Raw genomic sequence first — 8599 nt, forward strand, 5'->3', positions numbered from 1 at the left:
AAGGAGAATAACCTCTGACCTACTTTCGCCGAGAGTCACTCAAGCAGCTAAGTTTGGTACATATTTTGGGGAGACAACTTAAGAGAATTCCTTCTGTTCCCCACACCCTCTGGTGAGGGAAAGGAACCCACCTACCATACCCAGATGGAAGCTGAATCAAATGAAGGGGGAGGAAGGGAGTGGAGCACACCCTGGCCCACCAAGCTCAGGGGACAATAGCCCCGCTCAGAGCAGCCAATGCAGAGAGGACCACGTGGCCAGCCTCACTATGAGATGCAACATCCTGCACTGACCCATAGCCCTACATGAGACAACACTGGAGACACAGAGTGGCATGTGTGACCGAGTTGACCCCACCACACTGAGGCAAAACACTAAGGGCATGCAATAGAACAATAAGGGGAGCAGAGCAGAGAAGTCCCGAGGGAGTATCAAAAATAGACTTTGGGGCCACGCCGTAGCACCCCATCAGACTCCACCGGAAAACACTCCTAAAGGTCAACAAACAGACCTTGAACTATTTATAAGCCTTTCTTTCTTTCTTTTTTGCCTTCTTTTAGATTTTGTATGTCATTGGCTTTTCCGTTGTTGTTGCCGCTGCTGTAGTCGCTTTGTTTCTGTGTCACGTTGTGTGGCACTGTGGAGTTGTCATGTGCATATTAATATCTCTGCAGGTCTATCTAGATAAGATAGGCTGGATAAACAATGTGGAGGAGAAAACAATGAGACCGATGGTTCCGGAGGAACATGGGAGAGAGGGAGGTGGGGGAAAGGGAAGTGATGTTAACCAGCCCAGGGACAAGGGAACGAGTGATCAGGGACAAGGGAACAACCAGTGATTTAAAACAGTGGCAAGGAGTGGGTGGGAGGCCTGGTAGGGAGTGATCAAGGGCAATGTAACCGAGAGGAATTACTGAAACACTAATGAAGGATGAGCATGATAGTGGGACAAGAGAAAAGTGAAAAGAAATAGAGGAAAGAAGTAGGAGGCAAAGGGCATACATAGAGGCCTAAATACAGGCATATACATATGTAAATATATTTTTATATGATGATTGGGAAATGATGTGCATATATGTATAGGTTTAGTAGTTAGGTAGCAGATGGACATTGGGCCTCCACTCACGTACTCCTTCAATACAAGAACACTTTGCTCAACTAAACAGATATTCCATGATACCCACCTTCCCTACACAATCGCTGAAGACAAATATGTGCATAAGCAAATGTGGTGAAGAAAGCTGATGGCACTGAGCTATCAAAAGATATAGTGCCTGGAGTCTTAAAGGCTTGAAGGTAAATAAGCGGCCATCTAGCTGAGAAACAGCAAGCCCACATGGAAGAAGCACACTAGCCTGTGTGATCATGAGGTGTTGAAGGGATCAGGTAGCAGACACCAAAGAACAAAAATCATCGTTTGCTCACCTTCCCCAAACCAACACTGAATAAAAATGTGTGCATAAGTAAGTGTGGTGAAAAAGGCTGATGGTGCTCAGCTATCGAGAGATAGAGCATCTGGGGTCATAAAGGCTTGAAGGTAAACAAGCGGCCATCTAGCCCAGAAGCAACAAAGCCCACATAGAAGCACGCCAGCCTGCATGATCATGAGGGGTTGAAGGAACCAGGTATCAAGCACCAAAGAACAAAAAATCATATCATCGTGAGTGAGGGGGAATACGGGTTGGGGACCCAATGCCCATCTTTAGGCAACCGGACATCCCCTTACAGAAGGGTCTCAGGGAGGAGATGAGTCAGTCAGGGTGCAGTGTAGCAACAATGAAACATACAATCTTCCTCTAGTTCTTAAATGCTTCCTCTCCTTGCCCCACCCCTTATCATGATCCCAATTCTACCTTACAAACCTGGTTAGACCAGAGGATGTACAGTGGTGCAGATAGGAACTGGAAACACAGGGAATCAGGACAGATGAACCCCTCAGGACCAGTGGTGAGAGTGGTGATACAGGGAGGGTGGAGTGAAGGTGAGGTAGAAAGGGGAAATCGATTATGAAGATCTACATATAACCTCCTCCTTGGGGAATGGACAACAGTAAAGTAGGTGAAAGGAGATGCCAGGCAGTGCTAAGATATGATAAAATAATAATAATTTATAAATTATCAAGGGTTCATGAGGGAGGGGAGAGCGGGGAGGGATGGGAAAAATGAGGAGCTGATTCCAAGAGCCCTAGTGGAAAGCAAATGTTTTGAGAATGATGGGGACAGCAAATGTACAAATGTGCTTGGTGCAATGGATGTATGGATGGATGGATTACGGTAATGTAGTAAGGAAGGCCTTCACTCTAGTTTCCACCTCCTGAAGGAGGTTGTGGCCACTCTACAGACCGCAGGAGTGGTCATGTGAGCCATATGGATGCTTCCTTTAAGACTGGCCCCTGTGCTGCACTCCCCCTCCCACTGAGGTGAGCATCAGACTTCCGGATGTAACAGGTGTCCTAGCACACACATCTGTCTCACCTGATGCTGAGAGTTTGGATTTAAAGAGCGACATGCCTCATCTTACATATGGTGAACATTTTCAAAAGGAACTTTTGCAGAAATTGATAACACTTTCCATGATTTATCTGTTGGCATGTTCTTTTATGGTTTTTTTTTCAGTGACTGGGATGGTATATGACAAGGATTACAGTCATGTTTTCTGAAACTGAACACTTCTATCCAGGAAAGCAAATGAACATTTGAGATATATTTACACAAATTGTACATTTTGATTGAAATAAAATTCCTTGAGTTACAACTGTCTCAAGACAAGGAATATGCATTATATCCATTCATTTCTATTAGTAAAAGGATTAGCTATGTGAAGGTGCACTCATGTTGACCTAGCATAGATTTTTCTAGATATGTTTTCTCTCATGGGAAAAAAGTCACATCCTGTTTTTAGGTTGAACACAATGATACTCAGTGTAATAAATTCCAAAATTATTACTTATAGCATTGACAAGTCAATGAAATTTCTTTTGGGAGCTCATTATAGCCATCTTTTATCAAAAATGTAAGCTACATTTTGCATTGTTTCAGTGGCTGATACTAATATTTTCTTATACTTGAACTTACATAATATCTTAACAATTCCTAATATCAACTTCTCCAATTTTCTATGTATTGTACACTATTAATATATAGACATATTTTAACTATAGGAGGATTTATTCCTATTTACAATATTGTTTGTACTTTTTGCCTGCTAGTTTTAAAAGATCCAATCTGTTCATTTAATCCTTCATTTATGCAGTCACTTAATAATGTTAATTTCTTCCTTGCACAGGCTAAGTGCCTCTGTGGAACCCACATTTAGCTTTCGTCATGGATGTCACAAACAAGCAATGGCACTCTACAGTGTTTAATTCTAGAAATGTGCCACTTAATTTTTTCTTTTAATTAAATTTTGAAAACCTGCTAAAATATTTTAATAAGCCTTCATTTTTAAAAACAAGCTCAATTTTACAGGTGTATTCACTGAAATATTCCCTAAGTTTAATTTTTTAAAATTTACTTACTATTCTTCTCAGGAATAAAAGCATAAAACAAGTTTCCAAAAATGATCAAATAATAGAGCACATGTATAATAAGGCAAAATTGAGACATTGTTAAAACTTAAGATGTTTAAATTGGAAGAGATTTCAGAGCCCTTCCAATCATATTCCACTGTTTCACAGAAACAATAGGAATCAAAATCTAAAATTTCCAACCTATCACACCAGTCCAAAGAAGCAGATCCTTGGAATCAACATCAACTCTTCTCTCACCCATGCTTTCTATTTGCCCAACCTTTCCCCTTTGGGGCCTTATCACGTAGGGGTCTTCATAGTACTAAACTTTTTCTGCTTTTCTCTACAGTGCCCTGTTTGGGCTCTCCCTATTCTTCCTTAGCAACTTAGTAAACCAAAGAATAAACAATTTCTGCGCCTCCTCTCTCCAAGTTCTGGTCTGTAAAGAATGACAAGAGCAGATATGCCCTCAAATCATACCCAAGCCCTTCTCAGAACCTGACTGGTTTCTCAAAATCCGTCTTCAAATTGACAATGTCTTTGACTCATAGTGATCCTGTAAGACAGAATAGAACTGTCCCTGTACATTTCTGAGACTGGATCTGTAAGGGAGTACCGTGCCTCATCTTTCTTCTATGAACCAGCTGGTGGTTTTGAACTGCCAATCTTGTGCAACTCATAACCCTTTCTACCATCAGGGCTCCTAGATCTATACTAATAGAGGTAATTTCAAGAGCGAGATCAATAGCACTTCTCTGTGCAGACATGGCTGTGTATGGAATAGAATGTAGAATCTAAGTAAATTAAAAGGAACTGCTTAACTGTGTATTGCTCAATGTTTTAAGAGGAAGAATTCAAATAACAAAGAGATGCTTGTGGATAGATGGTCCTCTTATGATCTATCTGTTTTTCTCCTCCCAAAGGGACAGTTTTCGATTACAAATCTTATCTGAGTCACAGGGCTGATTGAGCTTTCAGATGCTTGGCCTAGTATTCAAGGGACTTCTTGATCTGGTTCCTGATTCTCGCTTCAGTCTTATGATCAGTGACTCTAGCAACAGACACATTGTAGCTCTTTAAAGACATTAGTCTATTTTAGCCATTCTGATGCTGTGCCCTCTGCCTGCAATGCTCTCCTGCTCACCCTGCTGCACCTCTAACTCAGACAGGTAGTTGCTTGTAAAACACATACTAAAATGACTTTTTAAAATATTCGTTTCTTAAAACTTAAATTTGATAAAGGTGACTTTTTTCAGGCCATTCTTAAAATCTTTCAAAACCCCTAACTCACTGCCGTTGAGTTAATTCTGACTCATTGTGATGCTAGAGAACAGAGTGGAACTGCCCTGGGGGGGTTTCCAAAGCTGTACATTTTCATTGGAGCAGAAAGCCTCCACTTTCTCCCGTGTACTGTATGGAACTCCTAAGATTACATATTTCACACTGTAATATTTAAATATAAGTTATATATATCTGTCAAATAAATTGGAAACTTTTAAGAGGAAAAAAACCATGTATTTCTTTTTTATTAATTTTAATCATTTTACTGACATATTTTACATCCCATAAAATTCAGTGCTTTAAATATCTAAAAGAGAGTTGGGCAGTCCTCAACACAACCAATATCAGAACATTTTTTTCCATTCTTGTACTGATTATTATTAGCTCCCATTTAACACCCACCTCCTCTGCCATAGTCCTAAACCAAAACCTAACCAAACTAACTGCCATCAAGTCAATGCCAATGTATAGTGACCCTACTAGATGGGGTATAATTGCCTCCTGTGTGTTTCCAAGACTGTAGCTATTTATGGTATAGAAAGACCATCTTTCACCCACACAACAGCTGATGGTTTCAAACTGTTGACCTTGTAATATGCAGTCCAATGTATAAAGATTATGGCTTTTCATGAAAACCTTAAGAAACTATTAATCCAGTCACAATGGTTATAGGTTTGCCTGTCCTGGATTTCATATAAAGAAAATCATAAACACACACACACAAAACCACACACACAGACACACACCCTGAAAATAAACAAACAAAACCCCAAAGAAAACCTTCAATCCAAAAGAAAGCAGAAAAATATGAAAACTAGAACAAATTTAAAATTGTTATAAAGGAAGACCAAATTATAACATGTTAAATTTTAACTGAACGACATCTACATTAGTTTATTTTCCAGTGCATTCTGATAACAAAATTATTCAAATCCCTGGTCGATGGTCAGAGGCTTAATCCAAATGGGTATTCTACAAATGAAATTTTGGGCTTTCACTGTCATGAATAGCCTTCTGCAAACTGGGTGATCAGCATTCAAACTCCACTGCATTTTCCTCCTCAAATCTTGGGGTTTATTCTTTACAGTCCTTGGATTAATGCAGGTTGTTGTACCCTTTCTGTGGAAACTTAGCTGACAAGTCATGTAGATGGCTATTTGTCTTAAGACAAACATTTAGGACTACAAACACTATTCTCTTTTTATAATCCAGCAGATTTTGCCATAGCACCCATATCTTTAGTGATATCTTCTTGAGACCAAGTATTAAGTAGTCCCACATCAAAAAAACTGATTTTTCTTAGATCAGGGTTTATGATTAAGTGTGAACTCAAAATTCATCCATATACCTAAGGTTTATATATGTCCAGGGTACACTTTAGAGATATCATTATCATTCTGTTAGGAAATATAACTCAGACCCAAGGAGCATATAGTTATTCTATTAAAACATCATTAATTTAGCCAATAGTATAGGATTTAAAATATTATTGAGAAAAGGAAAGTATGTATGTATAGGACAACTTTTTGTACAAATTAAAAACTTAAGAGATTAGGCATTATTTACATGAACAATGAGAGTTTGACATAGGGCAGATTAATAACACTCATTAGCTAAAGCTGAACTATGCCTTCTGTATTAAGACATGTCATAGAAAAGCATAATGTATGAAAAGGGTAAATGTATGGTACTCTTAAATTTCCAATTATTGAGCACTCACAAAGGAAGAGACTTAAACCCAACTCCAATGACTTCCATATCCACAACCTAGAGATAGTAAACATCTCCTTCTTTTCACACTAGGGCATGTCACCCTTAAGTCTAAAGAACTAGTTCAACTCTTTTAATTTGCTACAGATGTTTTTAAGGTAAAGTCCACTTCACCTAGTGGAGTTACATATTGGATCCTTCAAATATAGCCTTTCAAGGATGTTTTGCAGCTCAAGCATATAAAATCTGAAGTTCTGGTTGTCTGTAGCATGTGGTTTGGATCATCAATGGCTGAACTTGGCTTTAAAAAAAAAAAGCTTGCTTATGAATGTAACAGAGGATGTATTCTCCCACTGGGGGGTCTACATAAGCATTTTTTACCAAATGACAGATTGCTCCTCCTGGTTTACCCACTAACTCAATTGAAATCTGATATATCTGGCATTCGTTTTCTGAGGCAAACAGAACCACCCCTCCAATGCCACCTCTAGACTTGTGTTTCCATTAAGACTTACTGGATACCCTGTGGAGGTGCCTATTAATTTGAGGCGACCATGGAACAGCAATATGTGGCAGGAGCTGATGGGCTTTCTTCCTTTCCCTGCAGCATGAGAAACTAACCCCAGAAGAGATGAGGCCTTCTCTGCCAAGTGGTTTTGAAGAGGTTCAAATAAGGTGGTTATGTCTGATCATGAACTTTAGGCAAGGACACCCAGGTCATTTGCTTGAGTAGAAGGTGACATGACCTAAACACAGAGATCTCTGCATTTGCTTTGCTGTTTATCATTATAGTAGTGGTTGCATGAAATACTTTTCATTTGGTGAATGACTAACTCAGAGCAACATATGGTTCCTAGGTGCACCCATGTTGTGACATATTCTGTGATTTCATTACTGTTTTTTAGGGATGCATAATATTCCATTGTCTGTATGTACCAAAATCTTGATCCATTCTACTAGTGGATATTTGCCCTGATTACATATTCTTGCTATTGTGAATTGTGCTGCCATGAACCTGGGAGAGCTTATGCTGTTCATATTTTGTCTCTTACTTTTTTAGGATATATACCCAGGGGAGGTATTGTTGGATCATATGGTATTTCTATGTACTGTAGCACCATATCACTTTCCACAATGATTGTACAGGTTTACAAACCCAACAGCAGTATGTAAAAGTTCTAAGCTATCTACACAGCATTTGTTGTTTCCCTTTTTTAAAAAATTGGGCTATCAGTATTGGTGTAATATCTAATCACTGTCATGAATTGTTTCACCCAGATGGCAAGTGATTATGAGAATATTTAATGTGTTTCTTACTCATTTGTATGTCATTTTTGATGAACTATCTTCTCATGTCTTTTGACATGATTGTAATTGATTTTTTCTCCTTATTGAGGTGTTGTGGAATTCAATAGACTTTATAAATTGATTCCTTGTCCATTGTGTCATTGCTAGAGATTTTTTTCATAGTCTATTGGTGTTTTCTCATTTGATGAAGTATTTTGATGTGCAACACTGTCTTATTTTCAGTAGGTCTCAGACACCTGCTTTGTCTCCAACTCTGCGTTCTTCCTTATGTCTATGCCCTCAAAGAGTGCGCTTAAATTTGTCCCTATTTTCTCAGCGATGTTGTTTATGCCTCTGGGGTTAGCGTTTACGTTTCTGATATATCATGCATTCGTTTTTATAAACGGGGCAAGATATGATCCTGTTTTTTTCTTCTGAAAATTGAAATCCAATTTAATTAAGCACCATTTGTTGAAGAGACTATCTCTTTCCTTTTTAGTATTTTTTAAAATTTTCCCTCTACCTTTTTCTTTTTTTCCTTTCTCAATGATCAATTTCATGAATGGACTTATTTCTGAGGTTTCTATTCTGTTCATTTGATTGCTAGATCTATCCTTGTACCAGAAGTAAGCAGGTTTAACTACTGTGGCTGTATTACAGGTGGTAAAGTGAGGATTCCTATGTCGTTTTTCCTCTCTTTTTAAAACCATTTTATTGGGGGCTCGTACAATTCTTATCACAATCCATCCATTATGTCAAGCACATTTGTACATTTGTTGCCATCATCATTCTCAAAACATGTTCTTTCTACTT

This window comes from Echinops telfairi, unplaced genomic scaffold (assembly GCF_000313985.2).
Source record: "Echinops telfairi isolate 266 unplaced genomic scaffold, ASM31398v2 ScPeMD7_2;HRSCAF=8, whole genome shotgun sequence".
NCBI classification, from domain to species: Eukaryota; Metazoa; Chordata; class Mammalia; order Afrosoricida; family Tenrecidae; genus Echinops; species Echinops telfairi.